The sequence below is a fragment of the Phascolarctos cinereus genome, unplaced genomic scaffold (assembly GCF_003287225.1).
Source record: "Phascolarctos cinereus isolate Bilbo 61053 unplaced genomic scaffold, phaCin_HiC Scaffold_4;HRSCAF=312, whole genome shotgun sequence".
NCBI classification, from domain to species: Eukaryota; Metazoa; Chordata; class Mammalia; order Diprotodontia; family Phascolarctidae; genus Phascolarctos; species Phascolarctos cinereus.
This window is the reverse complement of record NW_027555847.1, coordinates 555,320,216-555,342,663: the sequence shown is the minus strand read 5'-3', so window position 1 is coordinate 555,342,663 and position 22,448 is coordinate 555,320,216. Positions and strand designations below refer to the sequence as shown.

Here is a 22,448-nt window from a genome sequence, read left to right as displayed (position 1 = left end):
CAATTATTGTATTACTTTCCACTCCACTCCCTGCAACACACACACGTTAACAACTTCCTCATTCTTCTTCAAAGAACTAGAGGTGGGGATGGGGAAGGAATCTCCTTAAAATAATAATAATTACAGGAGGTGTCAATTTAATCTTTTCCCCTTTTTCTCCATTCTTCTTACCAGAAGATTTTCATCAAGCATAATGTTGAAACTGCAAATCTATTCTCAATTCCACTTCTTTCTGGGTTTAATATTTATCTAGGGAAAGTTCATGTGATCCAATTAAAAGTACTTCTCAAAAAAAAAAACAACAAAAAAGTACTTCTACTCTCCTATTCAGCAAAGCTTACAATATTTAAAGACAACTAAACTAAAAATAATAATAATAATAATAATAGTCTTGTATGTCAAAGAGCCCCAGTTGCTTTAAAGGAATTGTCTAAGCACTGTCTAGGTCCAAGGTGGGGAACCTGCAGCATCAAGGCCACATGTGGCTTTCTAGATCCTTGGGTGCAGCCTTTTGACTGAGTCCAAGTTTTACACAACAAGTACTTTAATTATGGGGATTTGTTCTGTGAAGTTTGGATTCAATCAAATGGCCACACTTGAGGGCCTTGAGGCCAAAGGTTCCCTACCCCTGGTCTAGTCTTTAATTTCACATTCAACCGCTCTTGAAAAAAAAATTAGCTCAAATTTCTCCATTTTCCAGAACTCCATGTTGTTTCTCTTAAAATTTGTATTTTATGGAACTAAAGTTTAAAAATACATTTAAGGTACTACATAATGCTATTTCAACCCCCATATGCTAAAAATTAAAAACAATGAAATGACTGGAGACAACTATAAACAATGCTTCTGCAAGGGAGACATGATACATTCTGGACATATCTTTGTAACAGATGTTTCAGTACATAAGAAATTCAATATTCTGCAAAGCAATGATATGTACTTTGTTGTCATGATACAAACTATGAGTCATATCTGAGGGGACTGTTATCATTCATAATGTTTTTCCTCAAAGCTAGCCTACTTAACAGTTTATTACTTATACTTCAATTCATTTGCTTTCTTGCTGTCACTAAAGCACTTTTATTTTAACTTTAGAAACTTTGATAACTTAACCCCTTTGGAAGGAAGTAAAATCTGAACAGCAGGTATGCAGTAAAGGTATTAACCTCAGATAGCTATACCCCATACCTTTGGCCAAACCAAGATTAAATTCTATTAAATATCAAATTCTATTCTAATAAAATGTCATTTTAATATATATTTTAGAATAATGAAGTAATCTCCCTGAAGTCAAAAACCTCTACTAACATTACTTTCCTGGCAGATGCAAAATATGGCAAAAAAAAAAAAGTTGTGTTTACAAGTTCCTGTCCATTTAGCTATCAGTTTAACAAAGATACTGTCCTTCTGATATGGAATTTTAGAAATAAGATGTTTTTCTTTAAAAAAAAAAGGACCAAGTAGATGAAGAATTTGTATTGCCTAGATTACGACACACAGCTGAATGGGCAGCTCATTGAGTTAGACCATTAGACTATATATCTTGAACAGGCACTTCAGATGGAAATGAGATGGAGCCCAAAATTGCACAAGAGGTAGAAAGCAGGCTGGATTGCATTTGGGAAATTACATTGCACTTTTAAAAACCCCAAGCTGCACCCTGACATAAAAATTCATCTTTTTAACACTGATTTTCTTCCCCAGGGATGACATATGGTTCTGAATCACAGGACAGCATTATAACTAAAGAATCAAAATTTCATGTGACCAAGAGGGCAACACAGAGAGATACATATGGGAGGTAGGTGGGCTTCAAATCACTGAATACCACAATCTTTGAGGAATCATACCTACCTAAAGAACAGGCCACCCAAAGAACAATGAAGAAATGAATGATGAGTGAAAATAGGTTATGCCATATTATTAACTATAATTATATGTACAAAAAGCCATGTAAAATGAAATGAGAGATATATATGACCAAAAAATTAAGTAGACCAGTCAGGCAGCAAAAGCAAGAGAGAAGACATGGACCGCCCGTGTGCTGCCATTTGTATCCCAGTTTTAGAGTGGGCTTTTTTTTTATACCCATGTAAGGTTGAGACCTAGAGAGGAAAGCCTACAGTATATCAGATGGACCCCCTCTACATGATTTTTCAACAAGAATTATACAAGACAAGAAAGCTAGAATGAGTTGTAATTTACATCACTTAAGGGAGTACTCACATCAATGAGATCAAAGATCCATTATTTTGTTATAATGTGCAGATTCTCAGAAATCACATTCCCAGAAACAGCCAAGAACTCATAGATGATTTTTGAAGGATGAAACACAAATTGTTAATTCCATAAAAATGTGTTTAAATCCTCTAAGCATAGATATTCGAAGTAAGTCAACCTTAAGGTATTACTTTATGTCCTCTAAACTGACAAAATTAATTAAAATCAGTACTGGCGGGGTTGTTATAGAATATATACTCTTCAAAATCAAATACCGTTTTCAATTTTATATTTGTATCCCTAATACCAAGACTTGCACACAATACATAATAAATGTTCATCAAATTAAATTCAATTTTAGAGAAACATGTACTCATACATTTTTGGTAGGTTTGAAAATGAATGCCAACTTTTGGAGAACAAAAATTCAATACAGGATAAGAATCACAAAACTAATCATATACTTTAATCCACTGATTCCACTGCTAGAACATCTTCCTAAAGGTTTCATGAAAAAGATTAAAGGATTTATGTGAGTAAAAATATTCATAATTATTTATGTTTAACGGTAATTGGAGAATAAGCAAATTATATCTTATGAAATGAAATAAAGACTATAATGAATAAAAATAGAATAATACAAATAAACAACACAAAGAACAAGACAGACAACTAATATACATATATATGCACATCTATGTATAAAAGAAAATTTAAAATGTGTTTCAGATGGATTCAAAAGGACACAGCTAACCTATCTTGTATTTGTTAATTTGCAAAAATCATAAGGAAGACATACATTTAGAACTAGGAGGGACTTCTAAGATTACCCAGTCCAATCCCCCCATTTTACAGATGAGGAAACCTAGCCCTAAAGATTGACTAACTTGCATGAGGTCACACTGATAGCAGAGATGGGATTCAAACCTATATGCTTGGATTCCTAATTCACATTCTTATCCCTGCACCATACTGCTTAGATGTTTGTAATTTACTCCTTATTTTATCTTTATTTGCCTGTTTTTGTTCATGGATATTAAGTTTATAATTCAAAAAACAAAAAGTCACATTTCCAGACCATAAGAGCTTTCATTGTGCTCAGTACAGAGGATGCTGCTTTGACCAAACCCTCTGTAACTGATCCGCAATGAAAAACTAGCAAGGAAAAGAAGGAAGCGTGCAAATAGTTTGTGTCTTTAATCTCTTGAAACTTTGTTGTTTTGTGATTTACTTTCAGTAGCAATCTAATCAAGAATTTTGGTAGGTTCTTAGAGGGGCTGGTTTAGGTGTTTGAATTAGGAAGTATATAATCAGCACAGTACAATGCTGAATTCAGAATCCAAGGACATGGATCCGAAACCCACCTCTGCCACCTGCATAACTTTGATCAAGTTGCTTTCTAAAGCTCCATTTATCTGTAAAATTGGTCACTACTATTTTATGGCAGAATAAGGAGGCTACTAGGAGTTCAGCTTTCCTTAGCAAACAACCAGACACTTTCATGACTGAACATGATTTTTACATATAAAAAAGAACAAAAATGTGTTGTGCAGGACCCTTTGAAGTAGAGATACTGTATATTTATTAACAAAAATATTATTACCGTTAGCCATTTAGTAGCACAAAGGAATGATTTTGTTGTGCAGGATTCTTTCATGTGACTGAATTTTTATTAGGGAAATGATGTTGATGCTGACTACCCATGAAGAAAGTCTATCCTCAACTCAGTAACCTAGAAAGATTTAGCACCATCTGAAAAGCACTGGTCATAGTATATAGGTATAAATACAAGCCCAAAGGGTTTTTCAAACTTGGTAATATTGGTCGCACAGATAATTCAACTCCCATCAAGCTAAACAAGTGATTTTAGGGTCCAGAAACAAGTTTGGGGCATCTGTTGGGGTTTTTTTTAAACCAAATACACAAAAATCCAAATTTCCAAACAGATCATTTTGGGGTAAAGAAATAGGAAGGGGGCAATTAGTGACATTATAAAAAGCTCATTTCATTATATTGTTCCCAATATCCAGTTCCTCTAATGAAGGACCTTTCTGCAGACTAGAAAACTGTGGTCCAGAAAGTTTAAGCAACTTACTTACTTAAAAAAAGAAACATCAAAAGTAAAATGATAAAGAGACAATGATATAGTAATAGAAGAATAAGAATCATGAAGATATGGGTCTAAATCCCACTTCAGACTCTTCATCTATAAAATTAAGATAATACCTCAAGGGCCCACCTTTACAAGGTTACCTAAAGGTGTTATGATACCCAAGTCTGTGTAAAATAACATATGTAAAATGCTTCACAAACCTTAAAAAATATTATGTCTCAATTATTATTGTGATTATGGTTTTGTTTGTTTTTTGCTTTTGGTTTTTTTTGGGGGGTAGGCAATGGGGTTAAGTGACTTGCCCAGGGTCACACAGCTAGTAAGTGTTATGTGTCTGAGGCTACATTTGAACTCAGGTCCTCCTGAATCCAGGGCCAGTGCTCTATCCACTGCGCCACCTAGCTGCCCCTATTATTGTGATTATTAATAGTAGCCAGGGGATAGAAAACAAAAATTACAAAACCCCTGCCTTCAAGAAGCTTACATTTGATTAAAGGAGACAATATTTACATTTCCAAATATTTATATACAGTATATGTTTTGTTTATATAAAGTATTGTATATACTTATATAAGCATATACAAGGTATAATATACATACATACATACAGGCGTTTTTTCTTTAAAACAGTTAACTGGTGTGTACCTTATTACATATGTAATTCACAATTATAAAACAAAGTTTAGTACCTCAAGGATAGAATCCACTCTGTCAATGAAATTTATAACCCTCTTCAATCTTACTCAGGAGTAATGTGACTCTTACTGAATGTAAAGCAACCTATAGAAAATGAAGTTAAGGATATCTGAATCTTGAATCAAAAATCTTGACCTCTTTGGGGAAAATGCCAAACACCAAATAACATTTATAATTTCTTAGCACAGAATATCAGATTTCTGTATAATGATTCTGATCACACATTCGTGGACAATAAAAACTCACTGTGGAATTGGTCACCAAAGGCAAGGACTGTTTTGTTTTTGCAAATATGGTGCCTTACACATAGCAAGCACTTAAAAAATGCCTGTTGAATTGAATTAAACAGACTTAAATCCCACTCAAAAGGAGTCATCATTGAAAATACTAGAAGACCCTCATTATAACATCTGCCCATGGCATATCATATCATGGGACCATATCATAATAAGATTACGGAGAACAGTCATCAAATCCTTTCTCCCCCCCCCCCAACTAATATACAAGCCATTACCAAAATCAAACTCTTGTTTACCAGGCTCAGGCTACTTTTTTCAAACCAATTTTCCCCTAACCTACACATGAGGGTAACAGAGTTAGAGCTGGATAGGATCTTAAAGACCATCTGATCCAAGTCTCTCATTTTACAGATGCTGATACTGAGGCCCAGAGAAATTAAATTACTTTTTCAATGTCATATAGGTAATAAGAGAGAGAAGTAGAATTTGAACTCCAATCCTTTGACTTCAAATAGAGTGCACTTTTCTGGCAGAGTACGTCACCTCTACTATGATACTGACTTTTTAAAACCTCTAATAAGTTCCACTCCTTTAATTGCCTCTGCCAAAAATCACCTTCATTTCCCACTGTATAGACCAAATTATGTTCCCCTCAAAAATTCCCTCTATTACCTATTATCTCATTTTCTTCCACCAATGCACTAAGTCCTCTCTCATTTTCTACTAATTTCCCACTTCTATTCTAATCATGATGATACACATGGTCTTCCTCCACATAATGAGGATAACTTCTAGTTTTAAGATTAAAAAGCAAACAAACCTGTCTCATTTTTATTATATATTTTTTCCTAAAATGTTTCATGAAATAACTACATTTAGTAAAAAGGTCATAGGATCATAGATGCAGAACTGGAATGTCAGAAGCCATCTAGTTCACCTCCTCACTTAACAGAGGGGAAAACAGGCATAGAGAGTTTAAAGACTTTTCCAGGGTCATATAGCTAGTAAGTGTCTGAAGAGGGATATGAATCCGAGTCTTTCTGGCACCAAAGCTAGTGGCTCATGCATTCTTCCAAATATTAACTCCTCCTTTTCCAGTAACTATAAATACTGACAAAAAATACCATATAAAGTTTTAAAAGGCAATGGCAATAGCTATAATTTATTATGTAATGAGTTCCTAACTTCTAGCTACGTATTGATTCCCACACTTAGTCCTAACCTTTCCATATGCCATTTAATTTTTCTTCCTTCCCCTATCCTAATGCTGAGAAGCAACTTGAGAAAACGGATGGCAGACCAGCTTTAGAATAAGAATGTCTTGGCTTCAATTCCTGCCTCTGACAAGTGCTGGCTGTAGGACTCCTGGTACAGTCTCTTAACCTCTCAGTGGTTCCAAGCAACTCTCTGAGATTAAGAAGCAAAACATCTGTCAACCTTCTTTATGGAGAGTTTCGTACACTAAATAAATCAAAGATTCACAAAAAAAAAAATCTTAATCTTACCCATACTTCAAGATCCTCTTGAAGCCCTCCTTTTCTATGAAGTTTTCTATAACTCCCCTAAGCCATAATACTTCCTCCCAACTTAGAACTTTAATGGACCTTATTTTTCTATACCAGAGCAGCTAGGTGGTACAGTGGATACAGTGCTGGGCCTGGAGTCAGGAAGACTTATCTTCCTGAGTTCAAATCTGTCCTCAGATACTTACAAGCTGTGTGACTCTGGGCAAGTCACTTTATTCTCTTTGCCTCAGTTTCCTCATCTGTAAATGAGCTAGAGAAGCAAATGGCAAACCAGTCTAGTATCTTTGCCAAGAAAAACTTCATATAGGGTCATGAAGCATTGGACATGACTGAAAATGTCTGAAAATTTTCTATGCTATTTTTGGATACATCATTCTGCCTCGTAGTGATGACTAACTTTTCACAGATGTCCATTTCCTCTACTAATGTAAACTTTTGAGGGGAAGGACCGTGTCTTATTTACCATGTGGTCAAGGTATTGGCATTGATATCATGGGAAATATCATCTTAAGACATCAGATCTATTTTTTAAAAATTGATTAGGAGGGGCAGCTAGGTGGCACAGCACCAGCCCTGGAGTCAGGAGGATCTGAGTTGAAATCCAGACTCAGACACTTACTAGCTGTATGACCCTGGGTAAGTCACTTAACCCCAATCACCTCCCAAAACCCCCAAATTGATTAGGAGCTATTTCCCAGGGAGTGGCCTTAAATGTTTTAAGTAATCACTGAATGCACAGAAAACATAAAGGGACTCCTAGCGAAGCTTTGCCTTCAAAGAGCCTGAAGTCTTCCAATGCCATATAGCCCTTACTGTAATGACAAGACCTTACATTTATATAGTGCCTTACAGCCAACAAAGTGTTTTGCATGCATTATCTCATTTGGTTCTCAAAACAATCCTGTGGTCACAAAAAATTATCATCCTCATTTTATAGATGGAGGACTTACCAGACTTATATCTTATACATATTTATATCTCCCACAGCACCCAGGTTAATACTTACACATAGTAGACAATCAATTAAAACTTCAACTATTTAATCCAACATAGTTATTTTGGACCTGCTGTGTGCACAGTATTGCATCTGGTGCTGGGAGAAAGGCAGTTTAGTTAAGACATGATCACTTGCTCTCAGAGAACTTAGCATATATAATAGAAGGATGTGACAAATATATCAGTAATTACAATATTACTTTTATATTGTATACAATGAAATATATAATACATGTGTTAGATAAATTTAAAACAAAGTCCTACACAAGATCCAAGGAAGAAAGGTTAAAACCAACCTAGGAGATTAGGGAAGATTTCAAGAAGGGAGTAGACAAAGGTTTTATGTCTCATGAGGTTTTTGGTTCCTAAAACTTTGTGACTTCAAAATAAATCTGATAATCTAATGATGGCCAAGACTGATAATACATGGGAAATTACATTTTTTCAGAAACAAATACATGGAGAAAATGTCATATGCTTAAGATTCTTAGCATTCAAATTCCAAATATAAAAGTATTCAAATTCATCATTACTCTTTAATGCTCACATGCTAAAATTTTTATATTCTCAGTACCCTTTTCTTTCATTTGGATTAAAATACTGCCAATCTCTGCCGACTGTCTACCAGCAGAACTTGAAAAACCAGAGTAATCTACTTTTCAATCGTAAGCAATTTTTTAAAAGGAGAATGCTTGCTCAATATAAAACTTCCCACTAAGATTTATATACCATGTTAATCTTACTGTCATGCTAATCATGAGATTCTCTAAGAAATTACATGCCAGTTTTCATTTCATTCAGTGTCCTTTTTCCTCTATCTTAAAACCTTGTCCAATTTTTCTGAAGTTTTGAACAAGCCACTAGTGTTCTTGTAAGCTACATATCTGGAGATGTACAGCTTAACTCAGGTAAATTAGCGTGTCTAAAAAATCCATTTTTTTTTAACTTGGACAACAAATACACTTGGTAAAACACAAATAAATACCTAAATTCCTTAGATAGGCAATGAACATATAAACCAAGCAAAGATTAGGGAAACATGACCATTTATGAAGATAACAAAGAAGAGCTAGCTCCAGTTGCAAAAACAACAACTTGAAGCAAAGAGTATTGTATTTATTGCCCCATACCTCACCTTTTCCTGAAATAAAATGTATCTATCCAGTTAACAGAGATACTAAAAGGTTAAAGAACCCTAAATCCTGAGCAGCAGCCCCAGAATTCCATTTTATTTCCTTTCCCTCCACATCTTAATGAAAATGTAGACTTTTTGTTTGTATTTTTATAATACACATCCCCATTACTTCTTCATTCCCCACCCCCTCCCTCATCACTGTTATATTTGTTTTACAACTCAACTCTCAAGGCAAACAAAATATTTCCAGAACACATTGCTATACACACCATTTCCACTCTTTTTTTTTTTTTAAACCAGTGGAATTAAACCAAAATGACTTCTGGCAAAAAAGAACAAGCAACAAACTAGCCAGAAGACCAAATCAGTAACTCTGAAATTGAAATCTATCCTCCCACCAAATTCAACTGAATCACTTTTAGAGGGATAAGCTAAAATTTATTTTGAAATGTGTCTTTCTATTGTTTTTGTTTGATGCTTAGAAGAATGATCCCTTTTCCCCTAGGGCTATTTTATTTCAAAAGGCTATTTCAAAAAGACAGCCTAAGAACTCTATTTTAAAAAATATTTTTTAAGAGTGGGAAAACAATTATGATCCCTTTATTCTCACTCCTTCTCCTGTCATCATTTATAATCCTATTTAATTGGCCACTTGGATATTTCCAAAGATCTGCAATCTCATCTATTTTTATGGATATTCCTCTCCATGAAGTAGATCAAATCCACCCACGCTCTCATTGAACCAGACAGCATCTTTCCAATTTCAAATTTCAGTGACATAAGTTTCAGACAGTTTGATATTTTATCATGCAACAAAGATTGGATAACTTTTGTTTCAGAGTGGTGGTGTTGTTCAGTTGTTTTTCAGTCATGTCTGACTCTTCAAGACCCCATTTCAGGTTTACTTAGCAAAGATACTAGAGTGGTTTGCCATTTCTTTCTCCAGCTCATTTTACAGATGAAGAAACTGGGGCAAACAGGGTTAAGAGACTTGCCCAGAGTCACATAGCTAGTAAGTGTGTGAGGCCAGATTTGAACTCAGGAAGAGGAGTCTTCCTAAGTCCAGCGCAGGTGCTCTAACCACTGTGGAACCTAGCTGCCCTATTGTTTCAAAGTGACTCATGAAATTTTTTTAGGTTAAGGTTAAATTTTATGAGGAACTGAACAAGTTTAACGTGCATTCTGCATCCATCCAAAATTTATACAGACAACTATTATTTATAGTGAGAAATAAGAGTCAAATGGTTTTGTCTACAGAACTAAAAGAAATAATATCTAAGTGCATTCTCTAAAAATATCATAGAATTTTCTTATACCAAAATATTTTTACATAGAGACAGGAATTTTTTTTACATCTAGTTCTAATTATTTGTTTTTCAATCACAAGAAGCAGCCCTATCACAGACATCCCTATCACATATCTTCATTTTACAAATTTATGGCCTAATACATGAGAAAAGAGCTGGACCTTAGAATCAGAATCCCTGAGTGTTTGTGTTCCAGACCTGCCACTTAACTAGCCATATGGCCTAGGCAAGGAACTTAACCTTCCTGGGCCTCAGTTTTTTTTCCATCTCTAAAATGCAGAAAAAATCTGTCTCTCCAGCTGTAAAATGGAGATAATAGTATTTGCTCTAATTCCACAAAGTTATTGTGAGAACCAAATGAGATCATGAACATAAAACACTTTGCTGACTATGAAGCACTATAGAAATGTAAGTTCTTGCATTGCAGAAAGGTAATGTAAAGGAAGACTTGGCAAAGGAAGACTTGAGGCTCTCTGAGAGCAAAGACTATCCATCCTACTTGTATTTTACATATTATATATGTCCTGTGTTTTTTAACTAACAATCTGGAATGATTTTTAAATATTGTATACAATATTAATTTATATACAAAACTTACAAAATATGAAGGAACTCAAAAGCAAAATGAGGTGATCTAGAAATGAATTATCTTGGTAAGTCATCTAAAAGCAAACAGAAAATGCCAAAAACAAAAATAACCATTATATATCATACCCAATAAGAAATTTTACATTAGTCTTCTCTGGATCAAAAATGTACCAGAAAATTTATCACTGTGTTGCTATGCTATATAAATCATGTATGTGTTTGCATATGTGTGTGGGAAGGGGAGATAATGGAAGTAAACTAAAGTTCATTTATAAGGTAATTACTGGGATAAGGCAATGTATGACCAGTGATTTGGGAAAGCTGCTATTACACATTTATTAAGCAACTATAAAGGCAAATTTCTTTTTGCCTTTATATGTTCTTATTGTTTAAATTAATGTTCTTATTGTTTAAATTAATCCTTGTTCTTGTATAAATCCTTTTTCAAATGTAAATTACATTTGCCACAGTCTAAGGCGTTGAGGTGTGTGTTTAAAACTACAGCTCTCTTGTCTTTTCTGACTTCCACAGGCAACATAGTTACTAATATCCATATTATTCAATCTCATATGACCAACATGTGTGTTACAGAATCCTTGTCAGAAAGAATCTTTAAGTCTGTGTTTTGTTCTCTGTTGGGAAATCAAACAATAAATGCAGAAGAACCTTAGATTATCTGCATCTTTTAATTACTTGTGTGATTATAAAAGGAGTGCTCTGACAGAAATTTCTTTATGATAACCTCTAGGTTTTTAAAAAAATATTTCCATCAAGGAAACCATTGAGATGCATGTCAATCAGTCAATAAGCATTTATTAAGCTCCTACTATGTGCCAGACACTATGCTAAACACTAGTAAATCATTCTCAAAGACTTCATATAGGTGATGAAGTAAGTATAGGGGTCAGTAACAACTGATGTCTTCTGTCACCTCTTTAGGGTAGTAATATTATCTATGATTTTTTCCCCATTCTTTTGGCATCTTCCCTCCTGAAATATCATGTAAAACTAAATCTCAATGCTTTCAAGACTATATCTTTCCCAACTCCCACACATGACTGCATGCATGTCCAGTGGCTCTAATTCCATATCCTTAACTGCCATTTCTGTTTCCACATAATACAGCACATCTGAGGAATTAAAGTGATAGACAACAAATGTGGTGGTTCCATAGTCATTGATGAAGTAGGTAGTTACAGAAATGCTGACAAATCTCCCTCATTTTATATATATTTATCCTTCCAATAGCTTCATCTATGACTACCCTGGGTAAGATTTAGCTTAGTGAGCTTTCTATCACACTTTCTGTAGACTTGCTTTCACTTCCACTACATTTCTGTTTTATTAACCAATACTGCTTATTCCTCAACCTCCTCTGTGGTATTTTACAAATAAGTTTTCACTCTAAACTAGTATTGTCCTTAGCTGCCAGGCTGGTCTTCCTGAGAAAGAGAACAAAATTTTCTTGCCTATGGAAGTTTCTAGGGGTTTTTTGGCCTCCTTGTTATGGTAATTGGTTTATTTAAGTATTTGCCAAAAGGAATCTTAGAAGCTTCTTAGATAAATCTAACCACAGAGACAACTCAATCAAATGAGGCATAAAGTAGGAGACAAACTTAATAGAGGTATTTTATACTGTCATAGAAGCCATCCTAGGCAGAGCTGAAATATGATGAGGGGCTCCACACTGTTTACAAATGACATTGTTCTGACTGCCCCAAAGCTAAGTTAACTAACTTTCCTCGCCTCAATAAGTTTTATGATTATCAAAACTGATCGGCCTAACAATCCATGCAGGAAATACCAAATGGAGAAAGAAACCTATTGTTCAATGATATATATTGGGTGGCCAGTCCATTGAATTAGTGTTTCTGTGTGCGTGTATGTGTGTGACAAGCAGTGCAAATGGACAATGAGCTAGTCCCAGAAATGAAGAGGAGAAAGTGGGTAAACTGGAATGCCTTTGGTAAAGTGTTCGGCGCCTTTAATAGCACCAAGTTGCTCACCAACACCCAAAACCTATTTGTTTACAACAATGCCAAATGGTTGCAGATCTTAGAACACCTGTTTCCAAGTCATTAAAGTTTCACATAATGCAAATAGCAAGGGAAAGAGTATGATACAAATAGATTAAAGCTTATTTGCAACAAGATCCATGAGTCAAAAATGACATGAGGCTAACTTGCAGTTAATATTTATGGAAAAGGAGGTGGGCTGGTCACACAGCAAGAGTGAGAAAAAAGATGGATTACCTGAGTGCTATATCCACAACAGATAAAAAATCAGAGAATGGTCTCTAGTAGGCTGGGTATATATTTTTTGGAAGATCTATAGAAAAATACGAACAAGAATCACATGGAATTAAAAAGGTCCAAATGGCTTGGGATCTGCACTGATGGAAGGAATAACCATATCGATCATATCACAGTTCCGTTAAAATGCTGAAGTATGGTGAAGTGTTAGCCCATATTTATTCTAAATGAGAAAAACACAATTTTGAAAAAGGCCAATTTTGAAAATAATGCTTCAGTTGTAACAAACAGTAACTGGTATGAGAAAGATTTGTGAGAACAAAATGAACACTGAATAGTGGGACCAAAAGAGTAAGAAAGAAATCAGTAGCAGTTTTACACCACAATTTGTTTTCATTAATGGATCACAGAACAAAGTACTCCTGTGTTTTTCACTTGCCAAAGCTTTCCACCTCTTATCCTCTTTAGGAATACCAGAGGGCAAAAAAATGACAAAGGGATTCTCTTCTTATACTCCATCCTTGGAAGATGGCCCCAAGGAATTTTTTTAAAAGCACTGTTTATTCAACAATAAAGTACTTGACAGAATGACAAAGCAACAACTTTCTCTAAACCTTGGGAATCCATCCTGGCCTTTCCAAGGTCCTCAAAAATACTTTTATACAGGTCTAAAATTACTCTAATGAAAAGAGGCAATTCTTTAGGATTAGAAATTCCTCCATTGCCACCCACCTATAAAAACTTTTAATCAATTTTTGTAAAAACTTTCTAAGACCTTTTTAAAAAATGATTACCACAACAGCTATCTAAAAAAGTCCTATTCAATACCATCCACTTTTTTTTTGTAGCTTAACTCTCAGTTCCCTCCCTTTCTTCCCTCCCCCATCAACCTCATAACTTCATAATTCTTCAAAAAAAAAAAGACTTTAAAAAGTCTATAGGGTAGAGCTGTATCACTTAATTGAAAGCACAAATCATTTTTTATTATACAGATAGCAATTACTATCTGAAAGGCTGTATCACACAGTAGAAAGAACACTAGACTCAGAAGTGCGAAGACCTGGGTTCAAATTCCACCTCCCAGGTTTGTGATATTGGACAAGTTGCCTTAATATCTCTGAGCTTCTGCTTTCCTCACTTATAAAAATAGGGACAATAAATTCTGGGACTATTTACTTCACTAGGTTGTTGAAAGGATAAGTTTAAGAAGAAAGTTAGCAGCTAAGAGAAAGGTTTATTTTTAGAGACAGTGGTCTTCTATCACAGGGATTAATTAGGAGGGTAGGATGCATAAATCTTATAGAAATCTCGAACTACCAAAAGATTGGGGGCATTTTCCTTTTAGTGCCATAGGATGATGGAGGGATAGCTGGGATGAAGAGGATTTGCTCTCCTAATATCAGGGAGCTGGGTTAGAGGTAGCAAAGAATTCAAGCCCAGATCAATCAATCTACTGGCATTAGGTAAGCACTTGCTGCACTCCAGGCATAGGGCTAAGCCTGGAGGATATGAAGAAAGGGAAAAAAAGAAAACAAAACAAACAAAAAAAACACTGTCCCTGAACTCAAGGAGCTCACATGGCAATGGGGAAAACAGCATGTAAATAATTATATGTATCATATCTATATGGGATGTATGGAAAATAATCAAAGAGTAAATACCTGGAAACCAGACCCAGAGAGCCTGAATTGAACTCAGATACAATGCCAGCTCTATAGCACACTCCCAAAAGGATGCAAAAAATCATTACTCTTTTTACCTTTTGTCCAATTTGCCATGTTTCCCATATCTTTATCAGTGTTTGATATCAGAACATGAAAGCTTAGGTTATACCGATTTGTTGTACCTCAGCAGTGTTATGATTTTTCTGCACAATCATTTTCAATTATAAAACCTCTCCATAGTAGTTTTTCAGGGCTAAGTAATTTAACTTCCCCATTTTCTCACTGAAACACGCAAATGAACAAATCTGAAGGTCAACCAAAAGATTTAAGGGCTACTATGCTAATTTCAGTTAGACTCCCTCTCTCAATATAGGAAAGATTGGATTTTTCTTTATCCAACTCACATACAGATAGACATGCATAGGACGAAGCCATCCTATAACTTCCAGGAAGACAGGCCATTTTTCTCCCCTTGAGCATACACTGGAGTATTTACTAATTATACTAGCAGCAGTATGTCCATACACTAAACCTTTTGTTACATTATAGTGTCATTTCAGGTTTAAAATATGTTTAATTTAAATATTTTAACATTCACTCAGCAAACATTAAGTACCTTACAGTGTTAGGCTCTGTAGATACAATAATGAATGAAAAGTCTCTTTCCTCAAGCAGCTTATAATTTAGTAGGGAAGAGGAGATAAAGATAACACAACATAATAATAGCTAACAGTTTTACAGTGGTGCTTGTGAGCAATAAGGTGCTATCATTTCCATTTTACAAATTAACAAACTGAGGCTGAGAGCTGTTAGGTGACTTGCCCAGAGTCATAAAATTAGTAAGAGACAGGATTTGAACTGAGATCTTCCTGCATCCAGGTTCAGTGCTGTATCCAGTATGCCAGCTAGCTACTTCCATAAAAATTAGAATGAAGAATTCTTACATAATTAAGATTAGAATTCTTACATAAGAATTTAAAAGTACCACGAATTCAGATAAGGATAAGCTCTACCACTGATTAAATCTAAACATTTTAGATTTTTTTGATCTGTAAAGAAAGTCACCTTGTTTCTTAAGCCACACAAACTCATGTATTCTTGTTTTTTTGGCACTAGGAAGGAATTATTTTGAAGTTTCCTGCTCATTTGCTCTAAAAGGTCCCTTAATTGCTTATTCTTAGGCAAAGACTGTCTACCACTAGTGCTTGCCAAACTTCGTGATGTGGAAGTACCAAATCAAGTGTAACTCATTTCTTTTTATCACCCTTTTATCAGTCAATCTAGTGTGAACTTGCACATTTAATATATGTGTAGCTCTGAAGTTGGCACATGTCCACATTTTCATTTAACAGCATGCAGACTTACTTTTTAATATTTATACTGTGCTTTCTGACAATAACTGCTAACTATACATACAGGATTGTCTGAAAGGGCATTTTTCTGACAAAGACACTTTTTACCCACTCCATCTCATGCTCCCCATTCATCACCCTAAAAGTGAGAGGAAATTATATGGAATTTTCAAGTCCAGATTCAATGGAAATATTGAGTAGATAAAGTTATGGCTTATATTAAGAAGAAAAAGAGGCTAAAGACTCGATCCTAAACCATATTTTCCATTCTTTTTTTATATGCCCTACCCCACTCATGCACTTCACAATGAAGTCTTCATGTATCAAAGTATATACTGATTTAATCAGAGGATTTGATCAAATTCTTCATAAAATTTCTCTACTTCAAAGTAACAGATGTTGGTATGTAAACTTCAACTGGATCCAAGGTAATGTGTTTGCTAAGTCCCCTTGTGAGTGCTACAAAATAATATGACTGTATCACGAAATGATGTGTCTTTCATATATGATGAAACGAGTCATACCAACTCTTATTCACTTCTTTTAAGAAAGTCCATTTCATCCTCCCATTTAGCTGGAACTTCTTTATGGCTTTCAGTTTCATACATAACAAGACTATAACACATATGGTTCAGTACTTTAAGGAATTAGCTGATCACCGGACAAAGACTGAATATTGGATTCTTCCAACCCTACTCCTTCAACCCCCATCATCCAACATCATTAATGTGAAAGTGGAAGAAGGGATACCAAAGACTACAGGAGGTGGGAAGAGGATATTTTTATCTGTTTCATGGGGTACTATTATATTGGATATTCCCCTCCCCCCACCAAACCCTTCCCTCTTCCTATTACTACCAAGGGTATCACTATCCTCCCTGTTCCCCAGGCTAAAAATGTAGGCGTCATCCTTGACTCCTCACTCTCTTACTCCTTATATCCAAACAGTATTCAAGCCCTGTCATTTCCATCTTCTAACATCTCTCACACCCTTCTCTTTTCTGACACTTCTAACACCCTGGTATAGCCCTCATCATCTCATATCTGTTCCATCTTCCATTCAGCTGTCAAAATGATGTTCTTCAAATGCTGATTTGACTACATCACCACCCCACCTCACCCCTATTCAATAAACTCCGGTGGCTCCTTATTACCTCTAGAATCAAATATAAACTCAGACTTTCAAAGTTGTTCATGACCTGGCCCCTTCCTACCTCTCCACAAATTCAACAAACCAGTGACACTGACCTACTTTTTGTCCCCCAAACATGACATTTCCTCTCTCCATTTCAAGTGTTTTCACCAGCTATAATCCATCCCTGGAATGCTCTTGCTCATCTCCTCCTCCTAGCTCCTCTAGCTTCTATCAGTTTTTGGCTAATGTCTTGCCTTCTGCAGGAAGCCTCTTCTAATCTTCCTTATTATTAGTGCCTTCCCTCTGAGATTACCCTTAATTTATTCTGTAAATATCTTATTTGTTCATAGTTTTTCATAGTGTCCCCCCATTAGACTGTGAGCTCCTTGCCAGTAGGGACTTTTTTCCTGCCTTTCATTCACTCCCAATGCTTAGCGTAGTCCCTGGCATATAGTAGGTCCTTAATAAAGGCTAGTTCACTAACAATATGCAGGGCACTGAAGAACTTTGCCCAAAACATTAGGGGACAATATGGTGCAGCAAAAAGAACACAATGTTGAAACGGGACCCAGTTTCAAGTCCCAGTTCTGACACTTATGAGATGTCAGTCCTTAGAAAAATAGCTTCACTTATCTGGACTTCAATTTCCTCATATGTAAAAAGAGTGAGTTGAACTCAAACCTACCACTCTACCCCAAAAAAGGAAGACGAGAAGAAATCAGCAAACACTGTTTTGTATGCATACTTTTCCACATCTATAAAATTTTCATAAGAACAGTACTTGTGCTCATTGAAGGCATACTTGATGATAATGTAAGAGTGGGACAGGCAGGCAAGCTTTTACATGCAATTTTGTACAGAAGATATCTTTACAATCATACAGCTGACTGAGAAGTGTGAAGATTATAAGAGTCCTTTGTGTCTTTATTTCTGGGTTTTACAACACTTGACTTAGGAGAATGAAATGCAACTTCAAAGGTTCTCAAACAAGATGGCTCTCACACATCAAAATTATTTAAAATAGTAAGACATTCGAGCACAGAGAGAACTTTGTTCAATGACCCACTAAGTATTAACATCATGCAAAGTATTAAACAGGGCTGTACATTCGTCTAAAAGTGTTCAGAAATTTCATAAAGAATAGTAAACACCATTCATGGGAAGGTTATCCCAATTAGTGTGCATACATGGAGATGAGCAGAGGACACTGCACTAACTGCATCAAGCCCACAATACTATCAATACTCTTCAATGAAACTTATAATTATTCACAAACCAGGCGGATGAGAAAAAACTCTCCATTATCTACTTCACAACATAGAGCTAGATGACCCACTTAGTTCACACGCGCATGCGCGCACGCACACACGCACATACATTCTCACTCACTCCTCTTTTCAGTCAGTTCCTGCCTTATGATGTTAACTTCTTTTAATCAATTCTGAGCCTGATTATGTATCACTCATGGTACACAATCAGCCTATACATATCCTTCAGGTTTTTTATACCACCTCAGTTCTACAAGTCATTACTGGCCATAAGACACAGCCTACTTACACCTATTCTGCCTTTTCTTACTGCCCTTTGATATTACCTACAATTTTGATTCTCCTAATAGGCACTATTTCACCATTATAAAAGAATTAAAATTGTATGTTTTTTGTAACATGCCATGAACTTGTATACTGATTGAATTACAAACATTATTCAACTTTCTGTCTACAGCAGCACATGTAACATTCTTTTGTTATTAAAAAATTTTTTTAAAAAAAATTAAGGAAGCTGATCTTTAGACAGAGCTAAAGCAGAATTATATGTATTTTTTGCATATGTATTTTTTAAAATTTCCTTAGATTCCACCAAATGGACTTTATGTAAAATTATACTCCTAATTTTGTATGGTTAGAGTTTCTGATCATTACTAAGTTTATAACTTTAAATTTTAAATAAAAAGATTAAAGATATAGGAACAGCATGGGATATAATAGTCACCTATACCTAAAATGAACTGTGCTTTCTAAAAAATATGGAATTGATATGCTATGTGTTAGGAAATACATATTAATTTGTGTTAATTATATTAAGCATACATTGAAGCTCCTTTCTGAAAGAGAAACTGTAATTTAAAACTTTTTTGATGTGCAAATTACACAGAAAAGTCCGTTAATGATATGAATATTACACAAAAAAGTAAGAATTCTCAGGTCAGTTTGTACATAGACTTAATCAATCATCCTTTCTAGGAATGGATTTTTTTTTAAAAAAAGGAAATGCCTTAGAATTTTCAAAAGTAGAAGGTGACCTAGCCGTTCCATATCTTAAATTGTATTATAAAGCAGCAATCATCAAAACTACATGGTACTGGCTAAGAAGTAGAGTGGTGGATTAGTGGAAGAGGTTAGGTATGTAAGACACAGTAGTCAATGACTATGGTAATTTACTGTTTGATAAACCCAAAGACCCCAGCTTCTGGGATAAGAATTCACTATCTGACAAAAACTGCTGGGAAAACTGGAAAAAAGTATGGCAGAAACTAGACATAGATCAAAATCTTACACCATACGTCAAAATAAAGTCAAAATGGGTCCACGATTTTCACATAAAGGCTGATACTATGAGCAAACTGGGAGAGTAAGGAATAGTTTACCTGTCAGATTTATGGAGAACAGAAGAATTTATGACAAAACAAGAGAGAGAAAGAGAACATTATGAAATGCAAAATAGATAATTTTTATTACATTAAATTGAAAAGTTTTTGCACAAAGCCAATGCAACCAAGATTAGGAGGGAAGCAGAAAATTGGGAAAGAATTTTTATAACCAGTATCTCTGATAAGGGCCTCATTTCTAAATATGTAGAGAACTAACTCAAATTTATAAGAATACAAATCATTCCCCAACTGATAAATGGTCAAAGGATATGAACAGGCAGTTTTCAGATGAAGAAATTAAAGCTATCTACAGCCATATAAAAAAATGCTCTAAATCACTATTGATTAGAGAAATGCAAATCAAAACAACTCTGAGGTACCACATCACACCTATCAGATTGGCTAACATGACAAAACAGGGAAATGATAAATGTTGGAGAAGATGTGGGAAAATTGGAACACTAATACATTGTTGGTGTAGATGTGAACTCATCCAACCATTTTGGAGAGCAATTTGGAACTATGTCCAAAGGGCTATAAAACTGTGCATACCCTTTGACCCAGCAATGCCATTTCTAGGGCTGTATCCCAAAGAGATTATAAAAATGGGAAAAAGACCCACATGTACAAAAATATTTATAGCAGCTCTTTATGTGGTGGCACATAAAAATTGGAAATTGAGGGGATGCCCATCAATTGTGGAATGGCTGAACAAGTTGTGGTATATGAATGTAATGGAATACTATTATGCTATAATAAATAATGAGCAGGCAGACTCCAGAAAAACTTGGAAAGACTCGTATGGACTGATGCTGAGTGAAGTGAGCAGAACCAGAACATCACATACAGTAACAGCTACGTCGTATGATGACTAACTTTGATAGACTTAGCTCTTCTCAGCAATGCAAATATCTAAGACATCTCCAAAAGTCTCATAATGGAAAATGCTATCCACATCCAGAGAAAGAATTATGGCGTTTGAATGCAGTTTGAAGCATACTGCTTGCTCTATTTTTTCTTCTGCTTTGTTTTCCTTCTTCTTTCTTATGGTTCCTCCTATTGGTTCTAATTCTTCTTTACAACATGACTGATGTGAAAATATGTTTAATAGGAATGTATATGTACAGCCTATATCAGATTGCATGCCATCTTGGGAAGGAAGGTAGGGAGGGAGGGGGAGAAAATTTAAAACTCAAAAGCTTATGGAAGTAATTGTTGAAAACTAAAAAATAAATTGAAGGAAAAAAGGAATTTTCAAAAGTAAATACAGCAAAAAAAATGAGAGTTTTAGAAGCTTAGATTATCTTTCTAACTACATTATAGAATTCCAACTTCTAAGTTTATTTTCTGCCTGGAAATAATTAACAACAGTTTTGTAAAGAAATATTTCTACCCAAGTTAACTTTGTAGAGAAACTAAAATTTAACTTCATGTGGATGGTATTCAAAGAGTTGTAACCTTGGGTCAAATATTCACTTTACTTCATGTTATTTATTAACTGTTTATGAAGTGCATTTCTCTCCTTTTTAAATAGTCCTATGATACTCTTGTGTAACATGATCACTATTCTTCTTATGGCCCCTTGTAGCTTTAAGACATGGGAGAAGTAACAATTCCGAATACATTTGAGAACAACCTAACATTTCCTAGAGTAAGCTTATTGTGTTTTCTTTTTTTAAGAGAATTTTATTTTTCCCAATTACATGTAAAGAAAACTTTTAACTTTTATTTTTTTTAAATTTTGAGTTCCAAATTTTCTCCCTCCCTTTTTCTTTTCCTCACTACCTAAAATGGTAAGCAGTTTGATATAGGTTATAGATAGTTTATTGTGTTTTCAGCAGTACTTACCACTTTTTCAAGGAGCCTTTTTAAATTTATGTCCAAAGTGAAGAAGTTGAGAAAACAGAAGGGACAGGGAAGAGAAGCCAAAGAATGGAAATCCTTGAGAAGATGAATTCCCAAGAATGTTTGTTGGCCAGGCAAACTGAGATTGACCTTTCACTCAGATGCTCTTAATATTCTGAATTTTTATATGCAATACTGCCAAAGGGACACGTGGGATGTATGCATTTTCATAAACTCAATTAATTAGCTAGTTAAGTTTTCAAAAAGAGAAGGAAGTGTGAGCCTCTCATTTCCTCTGAATGAATAAAAGCTTCAGCCTTAGGGAGAAAAAATTAAATTGTGAGTTCCTAAAAAGTAAATCACACAACCACTAAGACATAGAACAAACTTGTAGAGTAGAATGGGACAAACTGGCACCTTTATAATATAAAATTTCTTTTCAAATGACCGTTTAGATAACTTAACCAAGTTGTTATAAAGGATACAATTATCAATTGATAAGCATTTAATAAACACCTATTACATGCTGTATTTACATCCTGTAAATTAACAAAGGCAAATTATCATACTACAATGACAGAAATACCAAATAACAGTGCTATAAACCCTTTCAGTGCTTCCAAAGGACAAGTGGTTTTAGATAATTCTTTAGAAAAGGAGATGAAATCATTAAGACAGCCAGAAATACAAATTATAAGCACTCCTGCCAAACCTGAAGTCAGATGTGGGG

General features: G+C 34.9%; 1 protein-coding gene across 4 annotated transcripts in view; it reads right to left on the bottom strand.

The window, feature by feature from the left end:
* The window catches only part of KIF13A (kinesin family member 13A), a 245,689-nt gene that overhangs the window by 205,080 nt on the left and 18,161 nt on the right, over positions 1-22,448 (bottom strand). The gene's annotated exons all lie outside the window — the stretch shown is intronic.